Source organism: Dipodomys merriami, unplaced genomic scaffold (genome assembly GCF_024711535.1).
Source record: "Dipodomys merriami isolate MVZ:Mamm:240054 unplaced genomic scaffold, mDipMer1.0.p SCAF_74, whole genome shotgun sequence".
In the NCBI taxonomy this organism is placed as follows: Eukaryota; Metazoa; Chordata; class Mammalia; order Rodentia; family Heteromyidae; genus Dipodomys; species Dipodomys merriami.
Window position 1 is genome coordinate 2,357,687 of NW_027206335.1, and position 19,101 is coordinate 2,376,787.

Here is a 19,101-nt window from a genome sequence, read left to right on the forward strand (position 1 = left end):
CTCAACCTAAACCATACTCTCACAATAAACATAACCCTAACCCTAACTCTCACCCTTGCCCTAACCCTCACCCTAACCTTTACCCTCATCCTCCCCCTAACCCTCACCAGAACCTTTACCCTGACCCTAACCCAAAACGTAAACCTAACCCTCAAACTAACCCTAAACCTAATCCTCAACCTAACCCTTATCCTATCCCTAAACCTAAACCTAACCCTCACACAAACCCTAAACCTAACCCTCACACAAATCCTAACCCTAACCGTAACCCTAACCCTCACCCTAACCGTAACCCTAACCCTCACCCTAACCGTAACCCTCCCCATAAAACTCACCCTAACCCTAACCCTCCCCCATCACCCTCAGGCTAACTCTAATACTAACCCTAACCCTCACCCTCACCCTTACTCTAACCCTAAACCTAATCCTAAACCTCACCCTCACCCTCACCCTAACCCTAAACCTATCCCTAACCCTCACCCTACCCCTAACCCTAACCCTATACCTCACCCTCACCCTAACCCTAACCCTAACCCTCACACTAAACTCACCCTAACCTTTACCCTCACCATAAACCTAACTATAACCCTAATCCTAACCCTAAACCTAAGCCTCAGCCACACCCTAACACTCACCCTAACCCTAAACCGAACCCTATCCGTAAACCTAAGCCTCACACTTAAACTCACCCCAACCTTACACCTAAGCCTTACCCTCACACACCCCTTCACCCTAACCCTCACCCTCACCATAACCCTCACCCTAACCCTAACCCTACCCTTAACTCTAACCCTCACACTAACCCTAACCCTAATCCAAACCCTCAACCTAACCCTAACGCTAACCCTAACCCTCACCCTCACACTAACCCTAAACTTAACACTAACACTCAACCTAACCCTAATCCTCACCCATGCCCTAACCTTCACCCTCAACTTAACCCTCACCCTCACGCTAAACATCACCCAAACCCTAACCATCACCCTAACCCTAGCTCTAACCCTCACCCTAACCCTAACCCAAAACCTAATCCTCAATCTCACCCTATTCCTCCCCATAAGCCTAACCCTTGGCTAAAAGAAAACCTCAACCTTACATTCACACTAACCCTCACCCTCACTGAACACAAACCCTCACCCTAAACCTAAACTCAGCTTAACCCTCACCCTCAAACTAATCCTAACCCTAAGCCTAACCCAAAAGTATACGTAACCCTCACCCTCACACTAACCCTCACCCTCACCCTAGCCCTCACCCTAATCCTAACCCTAAACCTAACCTTCAACCTCACCCTAAACCTCACTCGAACGCCTACCCTCACCCTAACCCTAACCCAATCCCTAACCATAACTCTCACAGTGACCATAACCCTCAGCCTAACCCTAACCCTAAACCTAACCCTAAACCTCACCCTCACCGTCACTCTAAACCTAACCCTAACCCTAACCCCAACCCTAACCCTCACCCTAACACTAACCCTCATCCTCACCCTCAACCTAATCGTAAACCTAACTCTAATCGTAAAAGTCACCCTCACCCTAACACTCACCCTAACCCTTACCCTAACCCTCACCCTAAAACTAACCCTAAACCTCACAGTAACCCTAACCCTCACCCTAACCCTAACCCTCAACTTAACCCTCAACCTCACCCTAGTCCTCACCCTAACATAACCTTAACGCTTACCTAAACTAAACCCTCACTCTCACCCTCTCCCTAGCACTCACCCTCACCCTACCCACACCCTAAACCTAAGCCTAAAATAACCCTCACACTAACCCTAACCCTAAACCTCACCCTAAACCTTATCCTAACCCTAAACCTAAAACTAACTTTCACCCTAACCAAACCCTAACCATAAACCTAACCCTAACCCTAACCCTAACCCTCACCCTAAACCTAACCCTAAACCTAACCCTCACCCTAACCGTAAACCTCACCTTCAACCTCACCCTGACCCTCAGCCTAAACTTAGTGCTAACCCTAATCCTAACCCTCACCCTCAACCTAACTCTAAGCCTAAATCAAACTCTCCCCTTCCCCCTCACCCTCACTCTAACCCTCACTCTAACCCTAACGCTCACCCTCAACCTCCCCCTCCCCCTCAGCCTAAACCTAGTCCTTAACCTAATCCTAACCCTCAACCTACCCCTGACCCTAACCCTAACCCTAACCCTTACCTTCACCCTAACCCTCACCCTCACCATAGTCCAAACCCTAACCCTAACCCTAAACCTATCCCCCACACTAACCCTAACCCTAACCCTCTGCCTAAACCTTATCCTAACCCTAAACCTAAAACTAACGTTCACACTAACCAAACCCTAACCCTAACCCTAACCTAACCCTAACCCTCAGACTAACCCTAACCATAACCCTCAGCCTAAAGCTCATCCTAACCCTAACACTAACCCTAACTCTAAAACTCAACTTAACCCTCATCCTAACCCTAACCCTAACACTAACCATAAACCTGACCCTCAATTTAACCCTCCCCATAACTCTAACTCAAACCCTAAACCTCACCCTCACCCAAACCCTAATCCTAACACTAACCCTAAACCTCACCGTAACTGTCACCCTAACCCTCAACCTCACCCTAAATATCACCCTAAAGTTAATCCACACCCTAACCCTAACCCTAACCCTCACCCTAAACCTAACCTCAGCTTAACCCTAACCCTGATATAAACGACACTCACCGTCAACCTCACCTTAATCCTCAAACTAATACTAACCCTGACATAAACGAAACCCTCACCCTCACCCTCACACTAACCCTCACCCTCACCCAAGCCCTCACCCTCACCCTAACCCTAACACTAACCATCAACCTCACCCTCACCCTCACTCTCAGCATAAACCTAACCCGACCCTAACCCTAATCCTCACCCTCACCCTCACCCTCACCCTAACCCTTACCCTCACCTTCACCTAACCCTAACCCTAACCTTCAAACTAACCCGAACCCTCACGCTAACCCTCACGCTCACCATAACTCTAACCCTAACCCAACCCTAACCCTAACCCTCACGCTAACCCTAACCCTAACCCTCCCCCTCAGCCGAACCTTCACCCTCACCCTCACCCTAAACATCACCCTTGCACTAACCCTCACCCTAATCGTAACACTAACGGTCACTCTAACCCTAACCCTCACCTTAAACCTCAGCCTCACCCTAATCCTCACCCTAACCTAACCTTAACCATTACCTACACTAAACCCTGAACTTAACCCTCACCCTCACCGTAGCCCACACCCTAACCCTAACGCTAAACATAACCCTCACACTAACCCTAAACCTAACCCGCAGCCTAAACCTTATCCTAACCCTAAACCTATAACTAACCTTCACCCTAACCAAACACTAATGCTAAACCTAAACTTAACCCTAACCCTCACACTAACCCTAAACCTAACCCTCAGCCTAAGGCTAATCCTAAACCTATCCATAACACTAACACTAACCCTCACCCTAAACCTAACCCTCACCCTAAACCTAGCCCTAACCCTAACCCTCAACCTTAACCTCACCATCACCTTAAGCCTAAACCTAACCCTAGTCCTAAACCTAACCCTCACCCTCACCCTAAACCTAACCTTCACCCTAAGCCTAACCCTCACCCTCACACTAACCCTAACCATCATCCTAACCCTAACCCTCACCCTCACCCTCTCTGTAACCCTAACCCAAACCCTAACCCTAACCCTAACTTTCACCTTAAGCCTCAACCTAACCCTAACACTAACCCTCACCCTAACCCTCACCATAACCCTAAACCTAAACATAACCCTCACCCTCACGCTGTCATCCTATCCCTTAACCTCACACTCACCCTCACCCTAATCCTAACCCTAACCCTAACCCTAACCCGAACCCGAACCCTCACTCTCACCTTCACCCTCACCCTAAATATCACCATAACCTTAACCGTCACCCTAACCCTAACTCAAACCCTCACCCTAACCGTAACCCTCACCTTAAACCTCACCCTCACCCCAATCCTCACCCTAAACCTAACCCTAAAACTTTCCTAACCAAAAATATCACCCTCACCCTAGCCCTAACCCTAAACCTAACCTTAATCTTAACCCTCACCCTCAGCCTCACCCTCAGCCTCACCCTAACCCTAAACCTAATCCTAACTGTAACCCTCACCCTTACCCTCACTCTCACCCTAACCCTAACCTGCACCCTAACCCTAACCCTAACATACAACTTTACCCTAACCCTTACCCTAATTCTAAACCTAACCCTCACTCCCACCCTAACCCTGACCCTAAACCTTACCCTTAACCTCACCCTCACCCTAACCCTAACACTAACCCGTACCTAACCGAAACCCTCAACCTCAACCTCATCCTCACCCTCACCCTCAGTCTAACCCCTACCCTAACCTTAATCCTAACCCTAACTCTTACCCTCACCCTAAACCTAACTGTAGCCCTAACCATCACAGTCACCCTCCCACTCACCCTCACCCTCACCATAACCCTCACGCTCAACCTCACCCTCACTCTAACACTCACTTGTCACCCTAAACATCACCCTAAACCTAACCCTCACCCTAAACTTAATCCTAAGCCTAACCCTCACCCTAACCCTAACCCTAACACTAAGCCTAAACCTAACCCTTACCTTAACCCTAACCCATACCTAACCCTAACCCTAACCCTTACCTAACCCTAAGCCAAACCCTATCCCTCACCCTAAACATTATGCTAACCCTAACCCTCACCCTCAACTTAAACCTCACCCTAAACCTTATCCTCACACTAACCCTAACCCTAACCCTCAGCATCACCCTCACCCTAACACTAAACCTAAAACTAACCCTCACCATTACCCTAACCCTTACCCTATCCTTAACCCTACCCTCACTCTAACCCTCACTCTCACGATAATCCTTACCCTAACCCTCACCCTAAACCTAAAACAAACCGTAACTCTCAACCTAACCCCAAACCTAACACTCACCCTAACCCTAATCCTTACCTTAAATCTAACCCTAACCCTAAACCTAACCCTAACCTTCATCCTCACCCTACCCTCAACAAACCCAAAACCTAACCCTAACCCTCACCCTAACCCTAACCTGAATCCTAACCCTAAATCTCACTGTCACCATCACCCTCACCCTAACCCTCAACTTCAAACTCAACTTAAAACTAACCCTCAAACTAAACCTAACTCTCACCCTAACCCTAACCCTCTCCCTAACCCTAACCCAAACCATCACCCTAAACCTCACCCTAAACAGAACCCTCACCCTAACCCTAATCCTAACCCTCACCCTCATCCTAACCCTGAATGGCACCCTAAACCTAAAACTAATCCACAACCTAACCTTCACCATCACCCTCACCCTCACCCTCACCCTAACCCTCACCCTCACCCTAACCCTCAACCTAACCCTAACCCTAACCCTAATCCTCACTCAATCCAAAACCCTAAACCTCACCCTCACCCTTGCTCTCACCCTAACCCTAATCCTAACCCTCACCCTCACCCTAACTCTAATGCTAACCCTACACTCACCCTCACACTAACCCTCACCCTAAACCTAATCCTAACCCTAACATTCACCCTCACCCTCAACCTCACCCTAACCCTAACGATAACCCTGATCCTCACCCTATGCCTAAGCCTAACCCTCACCCTCACCCTAGCCCTCACACTAACCCTAACCCTAACCCTACAACTCACCCTAACCCTAACCCTAAACCTAACCCTAACCTGAACCCTAAGCCTAACCCTAACACTAACCCTCACCCTAACCTAACCCAAACCATCACTGTAACCCTAACCCTCCCCCACACCATAACACTTACACTCACCCTACCCCTCACACTAACCCAACCCTAAACCTACCCCTCACCCTACCCCTCACTTTAAACCTAACCTTAAACCTCACCCTAAGCCTAACCATAACCCTCACCCTAACCCTAGACCTCAAACTCACCCTAACCCTAACCCTCACCATCACCCTCACCCTCACCCTAACCCTAACCTAACCTAACACTAACCCTCACCCTAAACTTAACCCTCACCCTAACCCTAACCCTCACCCTCACCTGAACCCTAACCCTCACCCTAACCATCTCCCTATCCCTAATGCTAATTCTAACCCTTACACTCAACCTAACCCTTACTCTCACGCTAAGTCTCACTCTCAACCAAACCCTAACCATAAACCTCACCCTAAACCTAACCATCACCCTCACCCTAATCCTTAGCCTCACCCTAACCCTCACCCTAACCCTAACCCAACATTAACCCTCACACTAACCCTAATGCTCACCCTAACCCTAACCGTAACCCTCAAGCTAACCCTCACCCTAAACCTAACCCACACCCTAACCCTAAACCTAACCGTAATCCTTACCTAACACAAACCCTCACCCTCACCATAACCCTCCCACTAACACTCACCCTTAACTTAGCCCTCACCCTAACCCTAACCCTAATCCTCACCCTAACCCTAAACCTCACCCTAAACCTTACCCTCACTCTAACCCTTACACTAACCCGAACCGTAACCCAAAATATCACCCTAACCCTCACCCTCACCCTAAACCTAACCCAAACCCTAACCCTCAAACTAACCCTCACCATAACCCGAACCCTAAGCCTAAACCTCACCCTCACCCTAACCCTCACCCCAACCCTTACTCTCACCCTAACCCTAACCCTCACCCTCACCTCAAACTTCATCCTAACCCTTACCCTAACCCTAACCGTAACCCTAACACTCACACTAACCCTAACACTCACCCTAACCCTAACCCTCACACTTACCTTATCCTCACCCTAACCCTAACCCTCACACTAACCCAAAACCTACCCCTCAACCTATCCCTCACCCTATCTCTAACCCTAACCCTAAACCTAACTTTCACCCTAAACGTTACCCTAATCTTCACCCTCATCCTAACTCTCACTGTCAGGCTAACCCGCACGCTAACCCTAACTCTCTTCCACAACCTCACCCTCAACATCACCCTACACATCACCCTAACCCTAACCCTAAACCTCACCCTAAAGGTAACCCTCACCCTAACCCTCACCCTCACCTCATCCTCACCATAACCCTTACCTAAATGAAACCCTCACCCTCACCTTCAAATTAACCCTCACCCTCACCCTAGCACTCACAATATCCCTAACCCTAACCCTAAACCTCACCCTAAAGGTAACCCTCACCCTAACCCTCACCCTCACCTCATCCTCACCATAACCCTTACCTAAATGAAACCCTCACCCTCACCTTCAAATTAACCCTCACCCTCACCCTAGCACTCACAATATCCCTAACCCTAACCCTAAACCTCACCTTCACCCTCACCCTCACCAATACTGTAACCCAAACTCTAGCCCTCACCCTAACCCTAACCTCCACCCTAACCCTATCTCTCACCCTCACCCTCACCCTCAGCCTAACCCTAACTCCAGTCCTAACCTTAAACCTCACCCTCACTCTAAACCTAACCCTACCCCTAACCCTAACTCTCACCCGAACCCTAACCTCCACTGTAACCCTCACCCTGACACTAACTCTAATCCTAAATCTAAACCTCACCCTGACCCTAACCCTCAACCTAATCCTTACCCTCACCCTAACACTCACTTTAACCCTAACACTAACCCTCACTTACACTAACCCGAACCGTAACCCAAAATATCACCCTAACCCTCACCCTAACCCTAACCCTCACCCTCACCCTAAACCTAACCCTAACTCTCACTCTCACCCTAGCTCTCACCGTAACCCTAACACTAACCCTAACACTCAACCTCACCCTAAAACTCACCCTAACCATAACCCTCACCCTAACCCTTAGCCTAACCTTAACCCTCACCCTAACACTAACCCTAACAGCAACACTCACCCCAACCCTCACTCTCACCCTAACCCTCACCCTAACCCTTACCTTCACACTAATCTTAACCCTAACTGTAACGCTAATGCTCTTACTAAACCTAACCATCACTCGAACTCTATGCTAACCCTCACTCTAGCCTTCACCCTAACTGTAACACTAACCCTAACGCTAAACCTCACCCTCACCCTCACCCTCACCCTAACCCTTGCCCTCACCCTCGGCCTAATCCTAACCCTAACCCTCACCCTAACCCTCACCCTCACCCAATCCTCACCCTTACAGTAACCCTCACCCTCACTCTAATCCTCACCATCAACCATACCCTTACTGTCACCATAACCCTCACCCTAACCCAAACCCTCAACCTCACCTTCAACCTCACCCTAACCCTAACACTCACTCTACACCTTATTGTCTCCCTAACTCTCACCCTATCACTAACCCTAACCCTAAATCTCACCCTAACCTTCACCCTCAACCTAACACTAACCCAAACCCTAACCCTCAACCTTACCCTCAGTATAACGCAAACGCTAAACCTAAACCTCACCCTCACCCTAACCCTAATCCTTACCCTCAACCTAACACTAACCCTAAACCTAACCCTCACCCTCAAACTCAACCTAACCCTACCCCAATGCTAACACTCACCCTAACCCTAAGCTCCACCCTATACCCTAGTCCTGAATCTAACGCTAACCCTAACCCTAACCCTCACCCTAACCCTCAACGTAACCCTCACCCTCACCCTAACCCTAAACCTAACCCTCACACTAAACCTAACCCTCATCCTAACCCAAACCCTAAACCTAACCTTACCCCTCATCCTCACCTTCACCCTCACCCTCACCCTCAGCCTAAACCTAACCCTAATCCTAACCTTAACCATCACCCTCACCCTCACACTCCCCCTAAACCTAAACCTAATCTTAACCCTCACCCTCACCGTCATCCTCAACCTCACCCTAAAGCTAATCCTAACAATAACCCTAACCCTAACCCTCACCCTAACCCTAATCTTAAGCCTCACACTACCCCACACCCTCACCCTCACCCCCAGCCTAACCCTAAACCAACACAAATCCTAACACTAACCCTTACCCTTACTCTCAACCTAACCCTACCCCTAACGCTAATCCTCACCCTAACCCTAACCTCCACCCTAACCCTAATCCTGACTCTAACCCTAACCCTAACCCCAACCCTCACCCTAACCCTTACCCTCACCCTAACACTCAGCCTAACCCTAACCTTAACCCTCACCCTCACCCTAACCCTCAACCTAACCCTTAACCTCATCTTAACCCTAAACCTAACCCTCATACTAACCCTAACCCTCATCCTAAACCTAACCCTAAACCTAACTGTACCCCTCATCCTCAACCTCACCCTCACCCTCAGACTAACCCTAACCCTAACCCAAATCGTAACCCTAACCTTCACCCTCACCCTCACACTAAAGCTAACCCCAATCTTAAACCTCACCCTCATCCTCAACCTCACCCTAACCCTAATCATAACAAAAACCCTTACCCTAACCCTAACCCTAACGATCACCCTCATAGTCAACCTAACCCTTATCCTAAATATAACCCTCTCCCTCACCCTCACCCTAATCCTAATCCTAACCCTAACCCTCACCCTAACCCTCACCCTCACCCTCAAACTCAACCTAAACATAACCCAAACCCTCAACCGAACCCTCACCCTCACCCTCCACCTAACACTCACCCTCATCCTAATCCTAACCCTAACCCTCACCCTCACCCTCACCCTAACCTTAACCCAAACCCTAATATGCAACTTAACCCTCAACATACCCCTAACTCTAAGCCTGAAAATTTCCCTCACCCTAATGCTCTGCTTAACCATTACCTTCAACCTAACACTTACCCTAACGCTAACACTCAAACACACCCTAACCCTCACCCTAACACTTACCTTCAGCCTAAACCTAACCCTAACCGTCACACTAAACCTGCCCCTCACCCTAACCCTAACCCTAAAACTCACCCTAAAATTCACCCTCACACTCACTCTTACCCTTATCCTCATCCTCACCCTAACCCTCACACTAAATTTAACCAAAACACTAACCCTCAACCTAACCCTCACCATACCACTAACCCTAACCCTGAAACTGTCCCTCACCCTAACGCTCTCCCTAACCCTAACCCTAACCCTAACCCTACCCCTAACCCTACCCCTAACCCTAACTCTCACACTAAACCTAACCCTCACCCTAACCGTAACCCTACCCCTTTCCCTAACCCTCCACCTTAAACCTAACTCTAACCCTCACCCTAACCCTCACGCTAACCCTCACTCTCACCCGAACACTCACCCTAACCCTAACCCTACGGAAAACCCTAACCTTAATGGTCACCCTAACCCCAACCCTAACCCTATCCCTCACCCTCACCCTAACCCTCACCTTAACCCTTAAGTTCATCCTCACCCTAAACGTCACACTTATCCGAAACCTCACCGTAACTCTAACCTTAACTCTCACCCTCACCATCACCTACACGCTAACCCTAACCCTAACCCTCACCTTAACCCTAAAACTCACTCTAACCCTTACTCTCACCCGCAACCTCACACTAACCCTAACCCTAACCCTCACCCTCACCCTAACACTTACCCACAGCCTAACACTAACCCTAACTCTAACACTAACCCTCACACTAACCATAGCCCTCACCCTAACCCTAAACCTGACCCTAACAATAACCCTAACCCTAACCCTCACCCTCACCATAGCCCTCACCCTAACACTCATTCTAACCATAACCCTCAACCTAACCCTTACCCTCATCCTCACCCTAAACCTCAAACTAACCCTAACCCTAATCCTCAATCTAACCCTCACCCTAACCCTAACCCGAACCCTTAACCTAACCCTCACCCTAAGACTAACCCTCACCCTTATCTTAACAATCACCCTCAGCCTAACCCTCACCTTTACCCTTAGCATCACCCTCACCCTAACCCTCACCCTTACCCTAACCCTCACCCTAGCCCTCACCCTAACCCTAACCTTCACCCTCACACTCACACTCACCCTCAGTGTAACACTAACCCTATCACTTTTCCTAACCCTAAACCTCACCCTCACCCACACCGTCACCCTAACCGTAACCCTCACACTGAACCTAACCCTCAACCTAAACCTAACCCTAACCCTAACCCTCACCCTCACGCTAGCCCTCACCCTAACCCTAATTCTTACCCTAAACCTCACCCTAACCCTCATGCTCACACTAACCCTAACCCTAATCCTCAGTCTAACCCTAACGCTAAACCTTACCCTAAACCTCACCCTAACACTAACACTCACCCTTACCGTAACCCTCACCCTCAAACCAACCCTAAACGTTACTATCACCCCAATGCTCATACTGACCCTCAAACTAACCCGAACCCTCATCCTAACACTCACCTTAACTCTAACCCTATCCATCACCATAACTGTAACACTCACACTCACCATCACCATCAACCTAAAGACTATGCCTAAGCCTAACCCTAAACCTATCCCTCAACCTCAACCTAGTCCTCACCCTAACCCGTATCCTAACCCTAACCCTCCCCCTCACCCTATGGCTAACCATCACCCTAAGCCTAATTCTCAGCCCCACCCTCACCCTCAGCCTAACCCTAAGTCTAAGCCTAATCTTAACCCTAACCCTACAGTCACCCTCACACTAACCCTAATCCTAACCCTAACCCTAATCCTAACCCTTAACCACAACCTAACCCTCACCCTAACCCTAACTCTAACCCTAACACTAACCCTAACTCTAACCCTCACCCTAACCTTCACCCTCAGCCTAAACCTAACCCTAACCCTCACCCTCACCCTCACCCTCACCCAAACCGTAAGTGTAACCCTAACCCTAATATTAACACTAATGCTAAACCTAAAACTAACCCTAACCCTAAACTTCACCCTCAGCCTCACCCTATCTGCAAATGTAACCCTAACCATAACGCTTACAATAACCCTAACCCTAATCCTAACCATCACCCTCACCCGAATCCTAATCCTAACCCTAACTCTTACCCCAAACATAACCCTCACCCTCACTGAAACCCTAACCCTGATCTTAACCCTCATCGTAACCTTAACACTAACCCTCACCCTAACCTTTCACCTACCCTAACCCAAACCCTAACCCTCAACCTAACCCTCACAATAACCCTAAACCTAATCCTAAACCTCACATTAACGCTAACCCTAAACCTACACCTCACCCTCCCCTTCATCCTAACTCTAACCCTAAACCTCACACTCACCCAATCCCTCATCCTAACCCTAACCCTAAACCTCACCCCAACCTTAACCCTAACCCTCACCCTCACCCAAACCATAACTCTAAACCTAACCCTAAAATTAACACTAATCCTAAACCTAAAACTAACCCTAACCCTAACCCTAACCATCCCCCTCTCCCTCACACTCACTGCAAATGTAACCATAACCATAACACTTACAATAACCCTAACATTAATCCTAAACATCACCCTCACTCTCATCCTAATCCTAACATGAACCCTCACCTTAACCCTAACCCTCACCCTCACTTTAACCCTAAACCTCATCTTAACCATCACCCTAACCCTAAACCTAATCCTCACCCTAATGCTTAACCTCACCCTAATCCTAAAACTAAGCCTAACGTAAACCTCACCCTAACCCTCACGCTCACCCTAACCCTAACCCAAACCCAAAACCTCAACCTAACCCTCACCCTAACCCTCAACCTAACCCTAATCCTACCTCTCACCTAACCATCATGCTAACTCTAAACCTCACCCTTACCAGAACCCTAACCTTAACCCTAACCCTAAACCTCTCCTTAAGGCTAATTCTAACCCTAACCTTAATTCTCACCCTCACCCTCTCCCTCAGCCTAACCCTAAACCTAGACCTAGCCCTAACCCTAAACCCAACCCTAACCCTCACACTAAAGCGCACCCTAACCCTAACCCTAACACTAACCCTAACCCTAAACCACACCCTCACCCTCACCCTAACCCTAACTCTAACCCTAAACCTCAACTTCACCCTAACCCTAACTCTAACCCTAACCCTAACCCTAAATCTCACCCTAAACCTAACCCTAATCCTCACCCTCACCCTCAGCGTAACCCTAACCCTAAAACTCACCCTAAACCTAACCCTCACCATAACACTTACACTCACCCTAACACTAACCCTAACACTAACCCTCACACTAACCCTAAGCCTCACCCTAATCCTAACCCTCACCCTCACCCAAACCCTAACCCTAACCCTAACCCTCACCCTAACCCTAAATCTAACCCTAAACCTCACCCTAACCCTAACCCTCATCCTCACCCTGAACCTCACACTAACCCTAACCCTAATCCTCAATCTAACCCTTACCCTCACCCTAACTCTAACCCTAACCCTTACCCTAACCCTCACCCTAACCCTAACCCTCACCATTACCATAACCCTCATCCTCAGCTTAACTCTCACCTTTAAACTTACCGACACCCTCAACTTAAATCTCACCACAACCCTAAACTTAACCCGAACCCTAACTATCCCCCTAACCCTAACCCTAACCCTCACCCTCACCCTAACCCTCACCTTCACCCTCAGCCTCAGCCTATAACAAAGTCTAACACTAGCCCTAAACTTAACCTTCACATTCACTGTCTCCCTAACCCTAATCCTAATCCTAACCCTTACCCTAACACACAACCTCACCCTAACCCTCACCCTAACCCTAATCCTAACATTAAACCTTACCCTAACCCTCACCCTCACCCTATCTCTAACCCTAAACCTCAAACTCACCCTGACACACACCCTAACCCTAACCCTAAACTTCACCCTAAACCTAACCCTAAACCTTTCCCTCACCCTAGCCCTCACCCTAAACCTAAACCTAACCCTAAACCTCACCCTCACACTAACCCTAACTCAAACCTTAACCCTAAACCTAAACCTCACCCTAACACTAACCCTCACCCTTATTCTCACTCTAACCCTAACCCTAAACCTAACAATAACCCTAAACCTAACCCTAAAACTCACCCTAACCATAACACTCACCCTAAACCTAACCCTCACCCTAACACTTACCCTAAACCTTACCCTAACCCTAACTCTAATACTAACCCTCACAGTAACTCTAACTCTCAACCTAAACCTAAACCTCGCCCTAACACTAACCCTATTCCTAACCCTCACCCTAACCCTAATTCTAACCCTAACACTAACCGTAATCCTCACCGTAAACCTCATACTAACCCTAATCCTCAATCTAACCCTCACCCTCACCCTAACCCTCACCTTAACCCTTACCCTAACCCTCACCCTAAATCTAACCCTCACCCTTAGTGGAATACTCACCCTCAGCCTAACCCTCACCTTTACTCTTACTGTCACGCTCACCCTAATCCTCACCCTAAGCCTAACCCTCATCCTAAAACTCACCCTAAACCTAACCATATCCATCACCCTAACCCTAAACCTCACCCTCAACCTCACCCTCAGCCTAACCCTAACCGTCATCCTAACCCTCCCCCTAACCCTTACGCCAACCCTCACCCTAAACCCAACCCTCATCCAAAACCTCACCCTCAGCCTAACCCTAAGCCTAACGCCAAACCTAACCCTAACACACACAATCACCCTCACACTAATCCAAATACTAACCCTAACCCTCATCCTCACCCTCAACCTCAGTTTAACCCTAAGCCAAACCCTAACACTAACACTAATCCTCACACTCACCCTAACCCTTACCCTAATCCTAATCCTAATCCTAACCCTAACCCTAACCCTCACCCTCAGCCTCACCTTAACCCTAACTCTAGTCCTAAACCTCACACTCAACCTCACCCTAACATTAAGCCTAACCCTAAACCTCACCCTCACCCTAACCCTAAACCTCACCCTCACCCTAGCCCACACCTTAACCCTAATCCTAACCCCTACCCTCATCCTGACCCTCATCATAAACCTAAACCTAATCCTAAACCTCACCCTCACCCTCACCCTCAGCCCTACCCTAATCTGAACCTGTAGGGAGCCGGGGCGAGACTCTGCCCACTCCCTTGCAGCTTTGAGGTAACCACCCCAGACGGTGCTTGGCGGGACGCCTGGGCTGTGCGCGTGCGCGAGCCAGGTAGAGTCCCCAGCCAATCCCATGACACCTGGTGACGGTGAAAGGCAGGCGACCAACAATAGACCGACCCGCGTTCCTATTTCCCTATATAAGCGGCTATGTTTCGGGTGCACGCTCTCTCGCGCCCAAGCTCTCCTACAACTAAAAGGCTCTCCAATAAAGCGTGATCTGAGAAGACTCCTGGTGTGGTGGTCGTTTTTTCTCGCTGGTCGAGTAGACGGTCGCTACAGAACCCTAATCCTCACACTCACACTAACCCTAACCCTAATCCTAATCCTATCCCTAAACTTATCCCTCACCCTCACCCTAACCCTCACCCTAACCCTAACCCTAAACCTAACACTAACCCTAACCCTAAACCTCACCCTCAGCCTCACCATAACCATAACTCTAAACCTAAACCTCAAACTCACCCTAACCCCAACCCTAACCCTAACCCTAAACCTTACCCTAACCCTAACCCTAAACCTCACCCTCGCCCTAGCCCAAATCCTAACCCTAATCCTAAACCTAACGCTCATCCTAACCCTCCCCCTATCCCTAACCCTCATCCTCAACCTAACCCTCACCTTAACCCTAACATTAATCCTAACCCTAACCATCATGCTCAGCCTCACCCTAAACCTAAATCTAAATGTAAACCTCACCCTGACGCTAACCCTAACCCTATCCCTAAACCTCATCCTACCCTAAACCTAACCCTCACCCTCACGCTCAAAGTAACCATAACACTAACCCGAACATTTACAAAAATCCTAACTCTAACCCTCACCCTGACCCTAACCATAACCCTCACCCTAACCCTAACCCTCACCCTAACACTTAACTTCACCCTAACACTAAACCTAACCTTAAATCTAACCCTCACACTAACCCTCAGCATCACCCTAACCCTAAATCTCACCGTAACACTAACCCTAAACCTCAACCTCACCCCAGCCCTCACCCTAACCCTAACCATCATCCTCACCCTAAACCTCACACTAACCCTAACACTAATCCTTAACTTAAACCTCACCCTCACCCTAAACCTAACCTTAAACCTCAACCTAACCCTAACCCTCACCCTTAGAGTAACCTCACCCTCAGCCTAACCCTCAACTTTACCCTTACCATCAACCCAACCCTAACCCTCACCCTAACACTAAACCTCACCCTAACCCTAACACGACCCCTAAACCTCACCCTAACCCTAACCCTAAACCTCACACTCAACCTCATCCTCAACCTAACCCTAAGTCTAAGCCTAACACTTATCCTAACACTCACCCTCACCCTAGCCCTCACCCAAACACTAATCCTAACCCTAACCCTCATCCTAACCCTCACACTAACCCTAACCCTAACCATAACCCTAACCCTAATCCTCACCCCGACCCTCACCCTCAGCCTAACCCTAAGCCGAAGCCTAAGCCTAACTCTAACCCTCACACTCACCCTCACCCTAACCCTAACCCTGACCCTAAAACTCAACCTAACACTCACCCTAACTTTAACCCTAAACCTAACCCTCGACCTAACCCTCCAACTAACACTAAATCTAACCCTAAAACTCACCCTCACCCTAAACCTAATGCTAACCGGCACCCTAAACCTCACCCTAACCCTAACCCTTAACCTCAGCCTCAACCTCACCCTCAACCTCACCCTGAACATAACTATAACCCTAACCCTAACAATAACACTAATCCTAAACCTAAACCTAACCCTAACCCTAACCCTAATGCTAACACTCACCCTCACCCTAAGACTAATCCTAACCCTAACCGTCACCCTAACCCTAACCCTCACCCTCACCCTAAGCCTCACCCTAAACCTTACCCTAAACCTAATCCTAACACTAAGCCTAACCGTCACCATCACCCTAACACTCACTCTAACCCTAACTCTTACACTAACCCTAAACCTAACCCTCAACCTCAGCCTCATCCTTACCCTAACTCTAACACTAAGCCTAACCCTAAACCTCACACTAACCCTAACCTTAAACCTCACCCTCACCCAAGCCCTCACCCTAACCCTAATCCTAACCCTACCCCTCATCCTAACCTTCACCCAAACACTAAACCTAAGCCTCACCCACACCCTCACCCTAACCCTAATCCGAACCCTAACCCTCAACCTAACCCGAACCCTCACCCTCACCGTAACTCTTACCCTAACTCTCAACTTACCCTAAACATAACACGAAATAAAACTCTCACCCTAAACCTAACCCTAACTCTCACCATAACCCTAACCCTAAACCTCCTGCTCACCCTAGGCCTCACAATAACCCTAATCCTAACCCTAACCCTCATCCTACCCTCCCCCTAAACCTTACCCTAACCCTCACCCTAACCCTAACCCTCACCTTCAGCCTAACCCTAATCCTAACCCTAAACCTAACCCTAACACACAAACTCAACCTCAGCCTAACCCTACTCCTAACCCTAACCCTAACCCTAACTCTCCCCCTAACTCTTACCCTAAGCCTAAACTTAACACTAACCCTAACCCGAACCCTCAACCTAACCCTCACGCTAACACTGTCTATCCCTAAACCTCACCCTCATCTTTAACCTAACTCTAACCCTAACCCAAACCCTAAAGCTCACCCTAACCCTAACCCTAACCCTCACCCTCACCCTCACTGTAACCGTAACCCTAAACCTAACACTAACAATAACCCTAATCCTAATCCTAACCCTAACCCTAATCAAAATCCTCACCCTAACCCAACCCTCACCGTAACACTTACCCTCACCCTAACACTAACGCTAACCCTAACACTAACCCTTACAATAACCCTAACCCTAACCTCAACCGAACCCTAACCCTAACCTTAACCCTCAACCTATTCCTAATGCTCATGCTCAAGGTAACCCTAACACTAACCCTCACCCTAAACCTAAACTTAACCTGAACCATAAAGCTCACCCTAACCCTAACCCTTCCCCTCCCCCTCACCATCAGCATAAACCTAAGCCTAAACCTACCCCTAACCCTAACTTTCACACTCACCCTAAACCTTACCCTAATCCTAATCCTATCCTTAACCCTAACCCTCACCCTCAGCCTCACCTTAACCCTAACTCTAACCCTAAACCTCACCCTCATCCTAAAACTATGCCTAAACATATACCTCACCCTAACCCTTACCCTAATCCTAATCCTCACCCTAACCCTAACCCTCACCCTCATCCACAGTGTAACCTTAAGCCTAAGCCTAACCCTAACCCTCAAGCTCACCCTAACCCTTACCCTAATCCTAATCATAACCGTAACCCTAACCCTCACACTCATCTCACCTTAACCCTACCTCTAACATTAAACCTCATGCTCACCTAACCCTAAACCTAACCCTAAACCTAACCCTCACCCTAAACCTAACCTCACCATCACCCACAACCTCAGCCTAACCTTAACCCTAACCCTAACCCTCACACTCACCCTAACCTTAACCATAATCCAAATCCTAACCCTAAACATAACCCTCACACTCACCCTAACCCTAACCCTAACACTAACCCTAACCCTAACCCTCACCTGCAGCCTCACCCTAACCCTAACTCTAACCCTAAACCTCACGCTCACCCTCACCCAAATCCTTGCCATAACCCTAAACCACACTCTACCCCTAACCCTAAACCTGACCCTCAACCTAACCCTTACCTTAACCCTAATCCTAAACCTAACCGTCATACTAAGCTTACCCTTAACCCTAAACCTCACCCTCAACCTCCCACTCAGCCTAACCCTAAGCCTAACCCTAAGCATAACCCTAAACATAACACAAACACACACCCACAGCCTCACCCTAACCTTAATCCTATCCCTAACCCTAACCCTAACCATAACCCTCTCCCTAACTCTCACCCTAACCCTAGCTCTAACAATAAATCTAAACCTAACCCTCAAACTAACCCTCACCCTAACCCTATACCTAACCTTAAACCTGACCCTCAATCTAACCCTATTCCTTACCCTCACCCTCACCATAACTCTAACCCTAACCCTAACAATAACACTAACCCTAACCGGAACCATCACCCTAACCCTAATCCT